Consider the following 20,196-nt stretch of genomic DNA (forward strand, 5'->3'; position numbering starts at 1 on the left):
AGTTTAGCTTGTGCATTTTAGATTTTTTTTTTTTTTTTAGTTTTTTGACAGAGGCTTGTATTATAATTAACTTTTCTCTCAGGAATACATTTGCTGTGTCCCCACGGTTTTGAACAGGAGTGCTTTCATTCTCATTAGCTTCAATGAATAGAGAGATTAAAATTCTTCTTTAATTTCCTGGTTGACCCAATCATTCCAGAGCAGGATACTCTTTAATCTCCAAGTGTTTGAGTTCCTTCCAAATTTCCTCTTGTGATTTAGTTCAATTTTTAAAGCATTGTGGTCTAAAAATATGCAGGGAATAATTTCAATATTTTTATAACTGTTGAAATTTGACTTGTGAACCAGGATGTGAACTATTCTGGAGAATGTTCCGTTCGTAGTTGATATGAATGAGTGTTCTGTTGTTTTTAGATGGAATGATTTTTTTTTAAAGATTTTATTTATTTATTTGACAGAGAGAGATCATAGGTAGGCAGAGAGGCAGGCAGAGAGAGAGAGAGGAGGAAGCAAACTCCCTGTTGAGCAGAGAGCCCGATGCGGGACTCGATCCCAGGACCCTGAGATCATGACCTGAGCCGAAGGCAGCGGCTTAACCTAATGAGCCACCCAGGCGCCCAGATGGAATGATTTTTATATCTGTGCAGTCCATCTGGTTCAGTGTGTCATTCAGTGTTCTTGTTTCTTTTTTTTTTAATTTTTTTTATTTTTTATAAACATATATTTTTATCCCCAGGGGTACAGGTCCGTGAATCACCAGGTTTACACACTTCACAGCACTCACCAAAGCACATACCCTCCCCAATGTCCATAATCCCACCCCCTTCTCCCAAACCTCCTCCCCCCAGAAACCCTCAGTTTGTTTTGTGAGATTAAGAGTCACTTATGGTTTGTCTCCCTCCCAATCCCATCTTGTTTCATTTATTCTTCACCTACCCACTTAAGCCCCCATGTTGCATCACCACTTCCTCATATCAGGGAGATCATATGATAGTTGTCTTTCTCTGCTTGACTTATTTCGCTAAGCATGATACGCTCTAGTTCCATCCATGTTGTCGCAAATGGCAAGATTTCATTTCTTTTGATGGCTGCATAGTATTCCATTGTGTATATATACCACTTCTTCTTGATCCATTCATCTGTAGATGGACATCTAGGTTCTTTCCATAGTTTGGCTATTGTGGACATTGCTGCTATAAACATTCGGGTGTATGTGCCCCTTTGGATCACTACGTTTGTATCTATAGGGTAAATACCCAATAGTGCAATTTCTGGGTCATAGGGCAGTTCTATTTTCATCATTTTGAGAAATCTCCATGCTGTTTTCCAGAGTGGCTGCACCAGCTTGTATTCCCACCAACAGTGTAGGAGTTTTCCCCTTTCTCCGCATCCTCGCCAGCATCTGTCAATTCCTGACTTGTTGATTTTATCCATTCCGACTGGTGTGAGGTGATATCTCATTGTGGTTTTGATTTGTATTTCCCTGATGCCGAGTGATATGGAGCACTTTTTCATGTGTCTGTTGGCCATCTGGATGTCTTCTTTGCAGAAATGTCTGTTCATGTCCTCTGCCCATTTCTTGATTGGATTATTTGTTCTTTGGTTGTTGAGTTTGCTAAGTTCTTTATAGATTCTGGACACTAGTACTTTATCTGATATGTCGTTTGCAAATATCTTCTCCCATTCTGTCAGTTGTCTTTTGATTTTGTTAACTGTTTCATTTGCTGTGCAAAAGAATTTGATCTTGATGAAATCCCAATAGTTCATTTTTGCCCTTGCTTCCCTTGCCTTTGGCGATGTTCCTAGGAAGATGTTGCTATGGCTGAGGTCGAAGAGGTTGCTGCCTGTGTTCTCCTCAAGGGTTTTCACAATATTTATTCTTCCAATCCAGGAGCATGGAACATTTTTCCATTTCTTTGTGTCTTCCTCAAATTCTTTCATGAGTACTTTATAGTTTTCTGAGTATAGATTCTGTGCCTCTTTGGTTAGGTGTATTCCTAGGTATCTTATGGTTTTGGGTGCAATTGTAAATGGGGTTGACTCCATAATTTCCCTTTCTTCTGTCTTGCTGTTGGTGTAGAGAAATGCAACTGATTTCTGTGCATTGATTTTATATCCTGACACTATACTGAATTCCTGTATAAGTTCTAGCTGTTTTGGAGTGGAGTCTTTGGGTTTTCCAAATATAGTATCATATCATCTGCGAAGAGTGATAATTTGACTTCTTCTTTGCCGATTTGGATGCCTTTCATTTCCTTTTGTTGTCTGATTGCTGAGGCTAGGACCTCTAGTACTATGTTGAATATCTGTGGTGATAATGGACATCCCGGAAAAGCTTTCAGTTTTTCTCCATTGAGAATGATATTTGCGGTGGGTTTTTCATAGATGGCTTTGATTATATTGAGGTATGTGCCCTCTATCCCTACACTTTGAAGAGTTTTGATCAGGAAGGAATGCTGTACTTTGTAAAATGCTTTTTCAGCATCTATTGAGAGGATCATATGGTTCTTGTTCTTTCTTTTATTGATGTGTTGCATCACATTGACTGATTTGTGGATGTTGAACCAACCTTGCAGCTCTGGAATAAATCCCACTTGGTCGTGGTGAATAATCCTTTTAATGTACTGTTGAATCCTATTGGCTAGTATTTTGTTGAGTATTTTCGCATCTGTGTTCATCAAGAATATTGGTCTATATCTCTCTTTTTTGATGGGATCCTTGTCTGGTTTTGGGATCAAGGTGATGCTGGCCTCATAAAATTAGTTTGGAAGTTTTCCTTCCGTTTCTATTCTTTGGAACAGTTTCAGGAGAATAGGAATTAGTTCTTCTTTAAATGTTTGGTAGAATTCCCCCAGGAAGCCGTCTGGCCCTGGGCTTTTGTTTGTGTGGAGATTTTTAATGACTGTTTCAATTTCCTTACTGGTTATGGGTCTGTTCAGGCTTTCTATTTCTTCCTGGTTCAGTTGTGGTAGTTTATATGTTTCTAGGAATGCATCCATTTCTTCCAGCTTGTCAAATTTATTGGCGTAGAGTTGCTCATAGTATATTCTTATAATAGTTTGTATTTCTTTGTTGTTAGTTGTGATCTCTCCTCTTTCATTCATGATTTTATTTATTTGGGTCCTTTCTCTTTTCTTTTGTATAAGTCTGGCCAGGGGTTTATCAATTTTATTAATTCCTTCAAAGAACCAGCTCTTAGTTTCGTTGATTTGCTCTATTGTCTTTTTGGTTTCTATTTCATTGATTTCTGCTCTGATCTTTATGATTTCTCTTCTCCTGCTGGGCTTAGGGTTTCTTTATTGTTCTTTCTCCAGCTCCTTAGGTGTAGGGTTAGGTTGTGTACCTGAGACCTTTCTTCTTTCTTGAGAAAGGCTTGTACCGCTATATATTTTCCTCTCAGGACTGCTTTTGTTGTGTCCCACAGATTTTGAACCGTTGTATTTTCATTATCATTTGTTTCCATGATTTTTTTTTCAATTCCTCTTTAATTTCCCGGTTGACCCATTCATTCTTTAGAAGGATGCTGTTTAGTCTCCATGTATTTGGGTTCTTTTCAAACTTCCACTTGTGGTTGAGTTCTAGCTTTAGAGCATTGTGGTCTGAAAATATGCAGGGAATGATCCCAATCTTTTGATACCTGTTGAGTCCTGATTTAGGACCGAGGATGTGATCTATTCTCGAGAATGTTCCATGTGCACTAGAGAAGAATGTGTATTCTGTTGCTTTGGGATGAAATGTTCTGAATATATCTGTGATGTCCATCTGGTCCAGTGTGTCGTTTAAGGCCTTTATTTCCTTGCTGATCTTTTGCTTGGATGATCTGTCCATTTCAGTGAGGGTAGTGTTAAAGCCCCCTACTATTATTGTATTATTGTTGATGTGGTTCTTTGATTTTGTTATTAATTGGTTTATATAGTTTGCTGCTCCCACGTTGGGGGCATAGATATTTAAAATTGTTAAATTTTCTTGTTGGACAGACCCTTTGAGTATGATGTAGTGTCCTTCCTCATTTCTTATTATAGTCTTTGGCTTAAAATCTAATTGATCTGATATAAAGATTGCCACTCCTGCTTTCTTCTGATGTCCATTAGCATGGTAAATTCTTTTCCACCCCCTCACTTTAAATCTGGAGGTGTATTCGGGCTTAAAATGAGTTTCTTGGAGGCAACATATAGATGGGTTTCGTTTTTTTATCCATTCTGATACGCTGTGTCTTTTGACAGGGGCATTTAGCCCATTAACATTCAGGGTAACTATTGAGAGATATGTATTTAGTGCCATTGTATTGCCTGTAAGGTGACTGTTACTGTATATGGTCTCTGTTCTTTTCTGATCTACCCCTTGTAGGCTCTCTCTTTGCTTATAGGACCCCTTTCAAAATTTCCTGTAGAGCTGGTTTGGTGTTTGCAAATTCCTTCAGTTTTTGTTTGTCCTGGAAGGTTTTAATGTCTCCTTCTATTTTTAATGATAGCCTAGCTGGATATAGTATTCTTGACTGCATGTTTTTCTCGTTTAGTGCTTTGAAAATATCATGCCAGCTCTTTCTGGCCTGCCAGGTCTCTCTGGATAAGTCAGCAGCTAATCTAATATTTTTACCATTGTATGTTACAGACTTCTTTTCCCGGGCTGCTTTCAGGATTTTCTCTTTGTCACTGAGACTTGTAAATTTTACTATTAGGTGATGGGGTGTGGGCCTATTCTTATTGATTTTGAGGGGCGTTCTCTGAAACTCCTGAATTTTGATACTCGTTCCCTTTGCCATATTGGGGAAATTCTCCCTCAAAATTCTCTCTAGTATACCTTCTGCTCCCCTCTCTCTTTCTTCTTCTTCTGGAATCCCAATTATTCTAATGTTGTTTCGTCTTATGGTGTCACTTATCTCTCGAATTCTCCCCTCGTGGTCCAGTAGCTGTTTGTCACTCTTTTGCTCAGCTTCTTTATTCTCTGTCATTTGGTCTTCTATATCACTAATTCTTTCTTCTGCCTCATTTATCCTAGCAGTGAGAGCCTCCATTTTTGATTGCACTTCATTAATAGCTTTTTTGATTTCAACTTGGTTAGATTTTAGTCCTTTTATTTCTCCAGAAAGGGTTTTATATCTCTCGAGAGGGTTTCTCTAATATCTTCCATGCCTTTTTCGAGCCTGGCTAGAACCTTGAGAATTGTCATTCTGAACTCTAGTTCTGACATATTACCAATGTCTGTATTGATTAGGTCCCTAGCCTTCGGTACTACCTCTTGTTCTTTTTTTTGTGTTGAATTTTTCCGTCTTGTCATTTTGTCCAGATAAGAGTATATTAAGGAGCAAGTAAAATACTACAAGGGTGGCAACAACCCCAGGAAAATATGCTTTAACCAAATTAAAAGAGCTCTCAAATCGTGAGGAGGGAGAAAGGGGATAGAAAGAGGTTCAAATAGGAAGAAAGAAAGAAAAAGAAAAAAAAAAGAAAACAAGAAAAATATAAAAAAAGAAAAAATATATATATTGGATAAACTAGTTAAAAAATGTTAAAAAGAAAAAGGTAAAAGTTAAAAAAAAAACCAGAAGGCAAGAAAAAAAACAAAAAATGAAAAAGAAAAAAATTAAATTAACTGCAAGACTAAAAAAAAAATCACAAGAAAAAAGCCATGAGTTCCATGCTTTGCTTTCTCCTCCTCTGGAATTCTGCTGCTCTCCTTGGTATTGAAACCGCACTCCTTGGTAGGTGAACTTGGTCTCGGCTGGATTTCTTGTTGATCTTCTGGGGGAGGGGCCTTGTGTAGTGATTCTCAAATGTCTTTGCCCCAGGCGGAATTGCACCGCCCTTATCAGGTGCCGGGGTGAGTAATCTGCTCGTGTTTGCTTTCAGGAGCTTTTGTTCCCTGAGCGCTTTCTGTAGAGTTCTGGAAGACAGGAATACAAATGGCGGCCTCCTGGTTTCCGGCCCAGAGGAGCCGAGAGCCCGGGTCCCCACTCCTCAGTGCGCCCTCAGAGAACAGCGCCCAGTTACTTTCGTCTGCCTGACCTCCGGCCGCGCTCTGAGCTCACTGAGCCTGCGACTGGTTCAAGGTAACCCCGAGGTGAGAGCTTACTGTCGGCTCTGTCTCTGTAGCTGGCATTCCTGCTCCAATACCCGAAAGCTCTGCAACACTCAGACACCCCCGATCCTTCTGTGACCCTGCAGGACCTGAGGCCACGGTGACCCCGCGTAGGCTTCGCCTCGGTTTAGCCTCTGGAGCAATATCCCTCAGCGGAACAGTCTTTTAAAATTCCTGATTTTGTGCGCCGTTGCTCTGCCGCTTGCTGGGAGCCGGCCCCTCCCCCCCGGGGTATCTCTTCCCGTCGCTTTGGATTCACTTCTCTGCTGGTCCTACCTTTCAGAAAGTGGTTGTTTTTCTGTTTCCAGAATTGCTGTTCTTCTCTTCGATCTGCCGATGGATTTTCAGGTGTTTGCAATCTTTAGATAAGCTATCTAGCTGATCTCCTGCTAGCTGAAGTAGTCTCAGCCTGCTACTTCTCTGCCATCTTGATTCCTCCCTCCGTGTTCTTGTTTCTTTGTTGAACTTTTCCTTAGATGATCTGTCTATTCCTGTAAATGGGATGTTGAAGTCCCTTCCTATGAATGTATTATTATCAATGTGTTTCTTTATTTTGGTTATTAATTTGTTTATATAATTGGTTGCTCCCCTATTGGAGGCATAGATATTTAAAATTGTTGCATTTTCTTGTTGGATAACCCCTTTAAGTATGATATAGTGTCCCTCTACATCTCTTACTACAGTCTTTGGTTTAAAATCTAATTTTTCTGATATGAGAATTGCTACCCAGCTTTTTTTTGATATCCATTGGAATGGTAAATTGTTCTCCATCCCCTCACTTTTAATCTGGAGGTGTCTTTAAGTTCAAAATGAGTCTCTTGTAAACAGCATAATGACGGGTTCTGCTTTTTATCCAATCTGATACCCTGTGTCTTTTGATTGGAACATTTCATTTATTTACATTCTACATAACTATTGAAAGATATTAATTTGGTGCCCTTGAATCACCTTTAAAGTCCCCATTTCTATAGATTGTCTCTGTTTCTTTCTGGACTATGTTACTCTTGGACTCTCTCTTTGCTTAAAGGATCCCCCTTGATATTTCTTGAAGTGATAATTTAGTGGTCACATCTTCTTTCAGTTTCTGTCTGTCCTGGAAGGTCTTTACCTCACCTTCTATTCAAAATGACAGCCTTATTGTATATAGTATTCTTTTCTGCATGCACTTCTCATTTATTAACCTAGCTAATCATGCCAGCCCTCTCTGGTCTGCCAGGTTTCTATGGATAGGTCTGATATTAGTGTGATGTTCCTCCCTCTGCAGGTAAGGAGACTCTTGTTTTGAGCTGCTCTCAGGATTCCCTAAATTTGCAAGCTTCAATATTATATGTTGGGGTATTGATCTATTTTTATTGATTTTGAGAGGGGTCTGATGTGTCTTTTGGATATGAATACTTGTTTCCTTTCCCAGACCTGGGAAGTTCTCAGCTATTATTTTCTTGAATATATCTTCTGCTCTGCCCCTGCCTTCTTCATCTTCAGGTACCCCAGTAATTCTGACATTTGTTCATTTCAGTACATCATTAATTTCTTGAACCCTTTTTTCATGGGCTCTTCATTGTTTTTCTCTCTTTCCCTCAACTTCCTTACTTTCCATGAGGCTGTCTTCTAGATCACTTACTCTCTTTTCTACCTCATTTGCTCGAGCTGTTAGAGCTTCCAATTTAGACTTCATCTCTGTAATAACATCTTTAATTTTGGCCTTATTATATCTTAATTTTGCATTCAGAGATTCTTTACTGTTTTTTCTCCTCCTAAGCTCTTTTTTGAATTCCAGCTATTAACTTCATTATTGTTATCTTGAATTCCATCTCTGGCATCTCACTTATACCCATATCAATTAGGTTTGTGGCAGAGAACATTACCTCTGGCTTTTTCTTTTGTTGTGAATCCCTCCTTCTAGTCATTTTGCCCAGACAAGAATGGGCAAACAAGTAAGCAGAATCTAAAATATGAACCATTCCCAAGCAAAATACACAGTAGACAAATCCAAAACAGTCAGAAGCCAAAACAAAAACACAAACAAAAACAAAAGAAAACAAAACAAAAAAGAAAAAGAATAAAAGGGAGGATAGAGAATATAATCTCACAGGATGGACAAAGCAAGATGAACCACTTGTTCCTGAGTGAATTTTGATCTTTGTGTTAGAAGACACGAATTCCCAAAATTGTTAAGAAAGTATATATATATATATATATATATATATATATATATATATATTTGAATAGAGTGAAAAAACAGACAAAAATAAAAATAAACCACATATCTGTAAGATTTAGATGTAAAACAAAACAAAACAAAACAAGAAAACCCAAAACCAATCAAACAAACAAACAAAAACTTAAAAAGGAACTCCAAAATAGAATTGGTTCTACAAGAAACAAATTGCAATTAGGGAGGGAGAAAAGAACAATAGTTTAGACTGAAAGATAAACAGATGGTCACACACACACACACACACACACAAATCCTCAAGCTCAACATACTATTTTCCCCTGGTGTTAGAGTTTTTCAGTACTATGTGTTCCATAAACTGGTTGTCCTATCTGTTCTTCCAGTTTCTCTCCTGGGGGAGGGAACTGCTGTGCTTCTTTTCAGGTGTCTGCTTGAGAGGAGTTCCTCCATCCTTTACCAGGGTACTGGGATCAGTTTAAACTGGTCCTCTCTGTGGATTTTCTTCTCTGAAGGTTTTTTGTGCCTCTTTAGAAGATCAGAATAAAAATGGCCATGTCCTAATCTCTAGCCCCAGAGCCAAAAGTTTACTGTATTCCCTCTTCAATAAACCCTCTGGGACAAACAGTCTTCACTTTTGAATGTGACAAACTCTGTAGACTCCTGAGGCATGTGCCCATAACAATCCTCTTGGGGGGAATCTAAGAGACTTTGTTACTGCCCTTTGTGTGCCATGGGGCTGAGAGTGGTCTCAGGCTCCTGCAAGTACCTGCTCTGTTGCTCCTGGGGGACAGCTGAGTGTCACCCTATTGTCCTTTCTGGTGTTGCCACCCAGTTGTGGGCACCCTCATCTCATTCCTCCCAGATGGTCCACACATTCCAGTCCTTTTCAGGGTACTCAGGTAGAGAGTAGTCTCCTGATTGGTCCCTCTCAGTTATAGTGACCTAAATTTAGTTTCCTCCTGAGCATGATGTGGGGGGAAAAAAAGCAGAAGAAATATTATTAAATTTCCTTACTACCTACAGCTCATTGACAAGTCCTTAAATAGGCAGAACGACATTCCTCTAGGAAATTAACTGTCTCAATGTTAATACTTTGCTAAGGGCAAAAGGCAATCCTAGCCTGACCCTTACCCCAACCCCCACGTCAGGATCCAGTAAGTCTATTTTAACATATAATAATTCGTTTGGAAATTTCCTTTATCTTTAAACTCCCAAGATGCATGTTGGCAATCATCCTCCAAGCATATGGTCCACCAATATACATCTGAAGGGTCTCAAGATCAGCTTTATTATATAGTAGTAAATGATCTTTTCCCAATAATAGCCCTCTCAAGATCTTTGAAACCTTGCTTCCAAAATTCCTTAGCGATGTATGTTATCCCTAACCCCTCCCAACTTGAAAGTATATAATGGGGCACTCCTCATGACCCCATTGTAGCTCTTTCTGCCCATAAGTCCTGTCCCCATGGTTTAATAAAATCACCTTTTTGCACCAAAGATGTCTCAAGAATTCCATCTTGGTCGTTGGCTTAGAACCCTAACATAGGGTGCTCAAAAGTGGGTCTTTGTGTCCAGAATCTCATCTGGACTCTAAGCCACAGTGCAAACTTCATGAGTACTTTCTCTCCTCTTCCTTTACTCTCACTCAGAGGATCTTCAATGAGTACAATCTTATTGGAACACTTTCATGCTGATTGCTCAGGTTGCAATCCTCTAGCCAATGGCTACTTTATTGGAAGGAAAAAGCCTGCCTTTTGGCTGGAAGTTATACCCTGGCCAGAATGGTAATAAGATCCAGAAACTTGATACCCTCTCTTTATTCCTATCCTTACACAATCTTTTCTGTCTTGCACATGGAACAACCACCTAAGGCACCAGGATGGCTGCCAATCTCAAGACTCCTGTGTGAGATTCCCTCCCGATTTATCTAATGTGATCCCTTTCACATCCCTGATCTAGCAGCTTCTTGCCACAGGACCTCCACTGAGAGCCAGCTGAAATTAGTACCTGATAGAATTAAGACCTAACCAGGTCCATTTCTTAGGGAAGTTGGCTATAAGACCACATGTGTTGGAATGTTGTTTAGATCATGATGGATTTCCATATTTACTGTTTTCTATCAATGTCCTCTATTAACTACTTTGGCTACAAAATCAGATAATTTTCCCTTGTAAAACTTCTCTAGTGTTTTCCATGTGTTAAAATGTCAGGGGTTTTAAGACAAAGTAAGGCATGCCTTTTTATGGCATGACCTTCAAGTAAAGGTAAAATAGCTTCAAGGCAGGTACAACTTTCAAGGCATGGTATTTCAGTCCATATGCCAGGCACCCATCTGCAGTCTAGGATACAATGGGGAAGTGGGGCAATGTCAGCATCCCTCTTACAGGGGTCTTTATCGGCAGCAGTGGTCATAGAGATTTTGTTCAGGGGATGCCTCGGGTTGCTTTGACACTGGGAACCTCTGACATATCCTGCATAGGATGCCACCTGGGAGTGGAGAGAATTTTCTAGATAATGTATCTTCTCTTTTCTTCAGTTCCCAGGGCCTTTTAACCCACTGGAAACAATTTGGATTGCAAAATCTAGGAAAAGACTGAGCTCGTGTAACACTGCATGGCCTTAGAAAGACCTGCCAGTTAGATCTCTTCTGCAGGAAACAGAAGAAGGTGTTTGCCCAAATGTGTCTGGCTTGAAAAGTCCTCCTGACATATTGGATGATAATGATCTAAATAGTTCTCCTGTTAGTAAATGCAGGTTGTTAGAGAAAACACAGGCCATCCCTAGCAAAGGAGATTCTATCTCACTCACTGTTACTCCTAATAGTAGTGGAGGCTTCTTCCTCACTCATTTCTCAGGTTAATGGCTTTAATTGGAGCCAACTGTGGTTAGTCCACTAAGGATGGGGACTTTAAGGAATATTCTTAAATAGCTGCCGAAACTCCCCTTGTATTGGGGAAATTCCCTTCTTCTCTGGCCTGACATTGACTGCCTATTACCTCCTAGATGGAGGAAAAATATGGTGTCTGCTCCTCTCTTGTAGCTGATGAGCTCTAAAACCAGGAACCCTTTCTCTGCCTTCTGGCAGCACTTTGCTTCTTCTATCTTCCCCCCTCCCCCTTCTCCTGTTTCTGTACCACCTTGGATGCAGCCTGCATAACTGGCTTCTGTACCATCCTTGTTCCCTCAGGCACCATGGCTCCTTCTCCCTTCATTGTCAAGGAACAAGAAGATCACACCCTGGAACTAACACCACCTACTCCAGATTTTCCCCGCCAGTGTCTCAGATAAGAATTGACAATAGGGGGGCACCTGGGTGACTCAGTGGGTTAAAACCTCTGCCTTTGGCTCAGGTCATGATCCCAGGGTCCTGAGATCGAGCCCCACATCGGGCTCTCAGCTCAGCAGGGAGCCTGCTTCCCCCTCTCTCTCTGTCTGCCTCTTTGCCACTTGTGATATCTGTCTGTCAAATAAATAAATACAATCTTTAAAAAAAATTGACAATGGGGAGGACCCAGATGGAATATAATTAAGTATTGCAACTAAGTTAAGTTTGTTGGTTCAGTTAAGATAGACATGTTTTTTAATTTATCAGTAGTAAACGTGAAACTTTTATTCTTTCGAGGTTTGCTGAAGGTCAAATAAGTTCACATTATCTCTATTGTAAGTGAAAAGGTGACTTGAAATGATGGTTAATTGTCTATCTTATCAAAGTTTTCATGGATAATTACTTACATAGCATTCAAAGTATTTGGCAACTTGAAACTTGAACGTTTTACTTGGATGATAAATGGGATTAAATTCTTAGGACATCTAGGTCTTTTCCATATAGGATAAAATGCTTAATCATTGATAACTCAACATAGGTTTTTGCTTCTGAGTTCTTACTGTAAAGAACTAAATATATTTAAATCTGTTGGTAAACATGTTTTGTGTTTAACTGATTCATAAATGTACCATCCAAAGAATTCTGGTGTAACAGCTCACATTTGGTTGCTACTTACTCTTCACTGTACTAAATTTCTAAGAGAACAAAATTCTGCTAAATGTAATAAAGACTGATGTTAATAAGGGAAGCAGCTCTGTATGTAGAAATGTAGGAGCTCTGTAAGAAAGATATAAGGAATAGGAATGAATTTCTGATGAAGGTAGAAGAAGGTAATTTTGTCCTAAATGAGACTTGTTGTTTGGAAAGGAGTTTTAGGTGTGGTCAGGATGGACAAAGACTGAAATGAATGGATTTTAAAGTATACTGGTATAAGATTGAAAGTCTGCTTTCTCTTTGCTCAAAATAAAGTTTTCTTGAATTGTTCATCTGCTATTAATAAACATTAATAAAAATGTAAACATTTGTTTTCTCTTTGCTTGCCTCCCCCAAAATTTTCTATGTTTTGCTTTTATCAGGTCTTTCACATCCCCAATTCTATTTAAGTATGTACTTTAAAACTTTCAAGGAGTTTAACAAACTTCCCCAAGATTTAAATCATGAATAAAGTCTTAACTACACTTGTTTGTTTGGTATGTTACGTTCTGGTATAAGGTCATCATTACTCAATATTCCAGCTTTTGAATTGTTATGTGTCACAGAATAAATGAGTTTCCTTATCAATTGCATCATAATTTACTCTCATATCAGATCATTAACAATGTCATTTTCTGAGTTTTTGTCATTTACAATTGTTCTTATTGTCTTGTAAAATGAGTTTCATCTTCAAGGAGATTCATATAAAGGACTTTAGGACAAAAACAGGTATTAAAATCTTTAAGATCAAAACTGAAATGAGTAAGAATTTCTAGAACTTACTAAAGTTGTATTCAAATGGAATAGGAATTAGTAACTTGGTATCATTTGCAAATACCTTCTCCCATTCCGTGGGTTGCCTCTTTGCTTTGTTGACTATTTCCTTTGCTGTGCAGAAGATTTTGATCTTGAGGAAGTCCCAAAAGTTTATTTTCACTTGTGTTTCCTTTGCCTTTGGAGCCATGTCTTGAAAGTAGTTGCTGTGGCCAATATCAAATAGGTTACTGCCTAAGTTCTCCTCTGAGATTTTGATAGATTCCTGCCTCACATTGAGACCTTTTATCCATTTTGAGTTTATCTTTGTGTATGGTATAAGAGAGTGGTAGAGTTTCATTTTTCTATACATAGCTCTCTAATTTTCCCAGCACCATTTATTGAAGAGACTTTTTTTCTACTGTATATTTTTTCCTGCTTTGTCAAAGATTATTTGACCATAAAGTTGTGTGTCCATATCTGGACCCTCTACTCTGATCCACTGGCCTATGCATCTCTATTTATGCCAGTACCATGCTGTCTTGGTGATCACAGCTTGGTAGTAAAGCTTGAAATCAGGCAACGATGGGCAGAAGACATAAACAGACACTTCCACAAAGAAGACCTACAAATGGCTAACAGACACATGAAAAAATATTCATTATCATTACCCATCAGGGAAATTAAAATCAAAACCACATTGAAATACCAGCTTACACCAGTTGGAATGGCCAAAATCAATAAGACAAGAAACAGCAAGTGTTGGAGAGGATGAGGAGAAAGGGGAACTCTCTTACACTGTTGGTGGGAATGTAAGTTGGTGCAGCCACTTTGGGAAACAGTGTAGAGATTCCTTAAAAAATTAAAAATAGGGTGCCTGGGTGGCTCAGTCGTTAAGTGTCTGCCTTAGGCTCAGGTCATGCTCCCAGTGTCCTGGGACCAAGCCCAGCATCTGGCTCCCTGCTCTATGGGAAGCCTGCTTCTCCCTCTTCCACTCCCCTTGCTTGTATTCCCTCTCTCATGTGTCTCTTTCTGTCAAATAAATAACATACTTAAAAAAGAAAATTAAAAATAGAGTTACCCTATGACCCTGCATTACACTACTGGGTATTCACCCCAAAGATACAGATGTAGTGAAAAGAAGGGCCATCTATACCCCAATATTCACAGCAGCAATAGCCACAGTTGCCAAGCTGTGGAAAGAACTAAGATGCTCTTCAATAGATGAATGGATAAAGAAGATATGATCCATATATATTATGGAATATTACCCCTCCACCAGAAAGGATTAATACCTTACTTCTGTATCAACATGGATGGTACTGGAGGAGATTATGTTGGGTGAAATAAGTCAAGCAGAGAGAGTCAATTATCATATGATTTCACTCACTTGTGGAGCATAAGGAATAGCATAGCATGGAGGACATTAGGAGAAGGAAAGGAAAAGTGAATTGGGGGAAATTGGAGGGGAAATGAACCATGAGAGAATGTGGACTCTGAGAAAGAAACTGAGGGTTTTGGAAGGGAGGGGGGTAAAGAGGATGGATGAACTTGGTGGTGAGTATTAAAGAGGGTATGTATTGCATGGAGCACTGGGTGTGGTGCATAAACAATGAATCTTGGAATACTGAAAAAAAATTAAATTTAATTTAAAAAAAGAATTAGTAAAATGGGACTAAATAAACTAATAGAATGAGTATCATTTTGTGACTCTTGCTTGAAATATTGCTGATTCTTTACTGTTTACTCTTCTAGAAACTTTCTCTTAAGATATCTATGACTTACAGAAACATGATAAATTATTTATTTGTGAACAAATTAAAGCACTTCACTTTTCTCTCTACCAGAACCCTCTAAAATTCAAAAGGTCTTATAAGTATCCTTCTTCCATGACAATCATAGTCATTTGCATAAGGTCAATAAAAATCTGTTCTCCTTGTAACAGGACATGATTGGAAACATTGGTTATTTTATCAAGGCTTTGACTGGAATGTCATATTTGAGAGATACATGCACAGACTCAGATATGGCCAAACAGCTTTAGGGATCTGAGGCTGACTTTAGGAAACCTGTAGCCATAAAGCTCCTTGAGAATGTTGGCCTTATACCTTGCTTACAGAGTTCCCAGAAGCCTCACCAGGTGATTAAAGGATGACACTCCTAGCAGGTGCAGGAACCTCAGGATACTTTGGGGACGTCATGGAGAAGAATTTGTCCAAATCTACAGGTATCGCAGGCATGTCTGATGACAAGTACTTGGCTTGACTTCTGGCCTAGAGAGGTTACTAAAAGTCCAACCTAGGTTCCCTATAAAAGCTCCAGCAAAGCAATTTCTAAAAGATCTCTATGATCAGTCATTAGTTTTGCTGAGCTTATATACATGATTAGGCCAAGTTTGTTAAAACTGGACTTGTTTTTCAAATAAATTGTTCCTGGTTTGGCTATCTACGATTAAAAATGAGCGTTATTTTAGATAAAAATTATGTTTCAATAACACACCTTTGTGGATGTTAAATTCTAGATCTTATTTTCTTTAAATGCTTGTCTTTAGGGGCACCTGGGTGGTCCAGTGGGTTAAAGCCTCTGCCTTTGGCTCAGGTCACGATCCCAGGGTCCTGGGTCAAGCCCCACATTGGGCTCTCTGCTCAGCAAGGAGCCTGCCTCCTCCTCTCTCTGCTTGCCTTTCTGCTTACTTGTGATCTCTGTCTGTCAAATAAATAAATAAAATCTTTAAAAAAATGTTTGTCTTTAAATGTTGCTAGACAACTTGAGGTAAACTTCGGAGAAATTACCACAGTAGCTAATGTATAGACAATCTTCTCGCTTGTTATAATGTGGGGATAATAACAGGACCACGTGAGTCTATGATCATTTAAACAGCTGGGAAATGAGATAGATTCTCCAACAACTGTATAACTCAACTAGCACCTTGACCAATTATATATGGCTGGGATGACATCATTTCTTAAAAGCCAGAGAATATCCCACTCTGTAGGATTAACTATGGGCTTGTGGAGATAATGAATGACACGAGTTTCTTTATGACTGGATTGGATAATGCACTTGGTGATGCCCTTATCTCTTGACAAGTTTTCTCCCATTTGCAAATGATTCCTTATAATTAGAGTATAGTTAAGGTTGGATTTCAGACAAAAGGGATTCTTGATGGTTTCATCCCTCATAGTCATATTTACCCTAAAAGACACCTCTACTGAGGTAAAATTGCATACAAAGCCTTTAGCCAAGCCTATAACAACTCTCCTGGTGCGGACCTCAAAACTCACTAAGGGACAGTCCCTCATTGTAATGATTTCACATCAGGTCCAGAGTGTCTCAGAAACCAAAGGCCACCAATGGATGATGGGAGGCCAACATATTAAATACCAGGTTACACTTATGGATATGCCTGAAATAATACTTGAAACCTGTCAGATCTAGCTACACATGTGCCTGAACGTGACCATTTTACTTCTATAGAGCATAACTTTTCAGAGGTTATAGGTCTTGTTTATGCTGATCAACCAGATTTAAAAAGATGTCTTTATTGAAAATGCAAATGACAGCTGGTTACTAATGACAATAGTTTCATGGAAAAAGGAATAAGAAAAACTGGGCATGCTATAGTGCTCATTCGTGCTTTGCAATTGCAAAACACTTAAATATTAGTATATATACTGACTCCAACTAATGATGTATTATAAGGTGAACAAGATAAAATATACATATTTATGTTATATAATATATATGTGTGTGTATGTATATATATATATATATATATATATATATATATATACAGACTCCAAATATGCTGTCTTAGTCCTATATGCTCCTACATGCTCATGGAACAATTTGGAAGAAAAGTGAATTATTATCAAGCCACAACTCCCCAATCAAATATGGACCTGAAATTAAGTCTTTATGGGCAATAAAGTCCATAAGTCCAGTTTATTCAGACCAAGCAATGCCCAGGACTGGCTTGTTAATAATGAAGAAAAAATCTTTATATCCAAAAATAACCAATTGAAAGTAAGACAGGATTTACACCAGGACACTGATTTGGTTAAAAAGACCACAGAGGTGACAAAAACTTTGTTAAGAAAAATTGTCCTTAGGTTTGGATTCCCTTGGCCCCTACAAAGTACAATGAACAACCTCTTATTACACATTCAAAAGATGGCCTTCCAAAACGGAATAGCTCTTCATATCTTGAGTGCAGTTGAAGAGACCCAGATTATATGACTGTCTCCTAACATGACCCAACAGCTATACAAATCTAACTTGTGTTCATGACTTCCTCAGGCTAGATACACTGCTGTATTTTTGGTTTTGCCTGCATGCACAGACGAATTAGTTTTTTAAAGATTTTATTTATTTATTTGACAGACAGAGATCACAAGTAGGCAGAGAAAGAGGAGGAAGCAGTCTCCCTGCTTGGGAAGAGTGCCCAATGCAGGGCTTGATCCCAGGACCCTGGGATCATGACCTGAGCCAAAGGCAGTGGATTTAACCCAATGAGCCACCCAGGCACCCTGCACAGACACATTATTAAAAACATTACCAGCCCAGCTAACTTTTGAAATTTAAAACCATGTTGAACATGTTGGGTGTTTCTTTGGTATGACCACCTAGCATCCATCTTTGTTTCCTCTTTCAGACTGGAGGATGTTTGGCACATGGAATCTCTTAAGTATATGATCAAAGCCTTAAATGACACTCAAAATAACATTTCTTGATTAAATACTAAAGAAACCCAAATGGGAAAAGCAGTTCTACATAATAGAATGACATTAGATGTTTTAACTATTGCACAAGGTAGAACTTGCACTATCATAAAAACAGAATGCTGTGTATGCATTCCAGGTTAACACCAAAATATTTCTGGTTTTCTGACATAAATATTCAAATTGGCACTTTAAACAAACCCTCTCTTTCCTTCTGGACTTGAAGAGGATTTTTTCAACTATCAAAAGACTCCTATTTTAGCTTCTTTTTCTTTTTGTTACACTAATCATATTTTGCTGTGTTTTTTTTTTTCCCATGTCTTTCCACTTGGTGCCAGGATGCCTTTGCTGCCATAACTTCAAGCTAAGAGATGATCCTTTCCACTTGGGAAGATCTACATATGCAGTCTACCTTAGATTCAACTGCCCATGCCCTTTGTAACTCTTTTATCTATATAAGCCCCAACGACCAATGTTGACCCATAGGTAGGGACATCTCCATGCCCATATTCAGCAGAAAGAAGTTAAAAAAAAAAAAAAAAGATGAAACCTTCTACTCTCAACAACGTTGAGGTTTTAAGGGTCAAAATTGGTCAGGGAGAATGATGTGGGAAACAAAGGCAGAAGAAAATTATTAAATTTTATTACTACCTACCATCCTTTGGCAAGTCCTTGAAACAGGCGGAGTGACATTCCTCTAGGGACTTAACTGCTTCAATGTTAATACTTTGTTAAGGGCAAAAGGTAATCCTAGCCTGACCACACCCCTCCACCCTCCCAGTCAGGATCCTGTAAGCCTACTTTAACATATAAAAATCCCTTTGGAAATTTCCTTTATCTCTAAAACCCCAAGAAACATGTTGGCAATCATCCCCCAAGTATATGGCCCACCAATATGTATCTGAAGGGTCTTATGACTAAATTTTTATTAGACCGTAATAAATGACCTTTTCCCAACAATATCTAGCCCTTTCAAGGTCCTGGAAACCTCCTCCTCATGATCCTATTGCAGCTCTTTCTGCCCATGGGCCCTGCCCCCATGGTTTAATACAATCACATTTTTGTACCAAAGAAGTCTCAATAATTCTTTCTTGGCCATCGCCTTTGAACCCTAACATCATCTTTCCTATATCAAGCTCACTGAGTGTAACTTATTTCCCTGCTCTGCTGCTTGAGTATTCTACTGGCTCAGGCAGCCCCATTAGTTCTCTGATTCCTGAGATCCTGACACAACAGTGACATACCTAGAATTCTGTCCTTTTCATCCCCTGAGCCCCTTTCAGACAGGGATTTCTCTCACTGGAACAGATTTCTAAGGGTTCTGATTTTGCCCTCCAGGTCCATTTCACTTTCTGGTAGCTTGCTTATGGAGGCCCCTCCCTTTGCTTTCTTTACCTTCTGATCTCTCCCTTTAGATTTATGTCTTCACACCTCCTACCTTGCAAAAAGCAGTTGCAATATATGTTCTTATATCTCAGGCTGAATTCATGGGTGTTCAGAATGGTTTGATAGTTATCTAGCTAAATTCAAGGGATGAGATGAAATGAGATCCCCAACTCTTCTGCCACCTTGCCTCACACCACCAATTACTTTTGTAATATGAAATCGATAATGTCTTTATTAATGAGGCTGAAGGACCTAAAGCTGTTGAGCTACCCTTCCCCCATACACTCTTTCCCATCACTGGTTTTAAGAGCCACTACCAGCCACTAGAATTATGCCAGGATTAAGAACTGTGTGAAAATCTGCATAAAGGAATTTGAGAGCTGTGTTGGTGTTTTTTATCCTTACTAAACTCCTCTCTAAACCCTTAAACAACAAAATTTGTATTCCCTACACAAGTAATTATCCAGGAAACCCTGACCTTTGTTTATTTTTAAAATATCTTTGGGGAGAATAGGAATTCCCAGGGAGGCAAAAGAGTAGCCACAGCAGGACAAATAGAAACTTCATATCCATGTTGGAATTATCAGGTGTGTGTGTGTGTGTGTGTGTGTGTGTGTGTGTGTGCGCGCGTATTTCTTAAATTGACATCAATATGGATCAACACAAAGTTAAAGATCTTGCAAAACATGAAGAAGCAAAACATCTTTGCATTACTGGAAGAGATTTCCAATTCATTAAATACTTTTTAATTACTTTAAAACTTCAATTTAACAAATCGAACAGAATGATAGTATTGACAGTTTCTTAATCATTTTTTATCAAACTCTTTAATAGATTCGACTATGAAAAGAATATAATCAATCTGAAATTTCCTGGGATTATTAACCATTTGAAAGGTTGAAAGTTTTGTTTTGGTGAATCCATCAAACAGAAATATGCTTCTTTAAGACTGAATGGATTACTGATTCACTGACCCATGATTATTTTCCTATATGAAAAACACAATTAGAAAAAGGGATTAAACACTTACTTAAAAATCCCATAATTCAAATCAAATGAAACTT

The sequence above is a fragment of the Mustela lutreola genome, chromosome X (genome assembly GCF_030435805.1).
Source record: "Mustela lutreola isolate mMusLut2 chromosome X, mMusLut2.pri, whole genome shotgun sequence".
Taxonomy (NCBI): Eukaryota; Metazoa; Chordata; class Mammalia; order Carnivora; family Mustelidae; genus Mustela; species Mustela lutreola.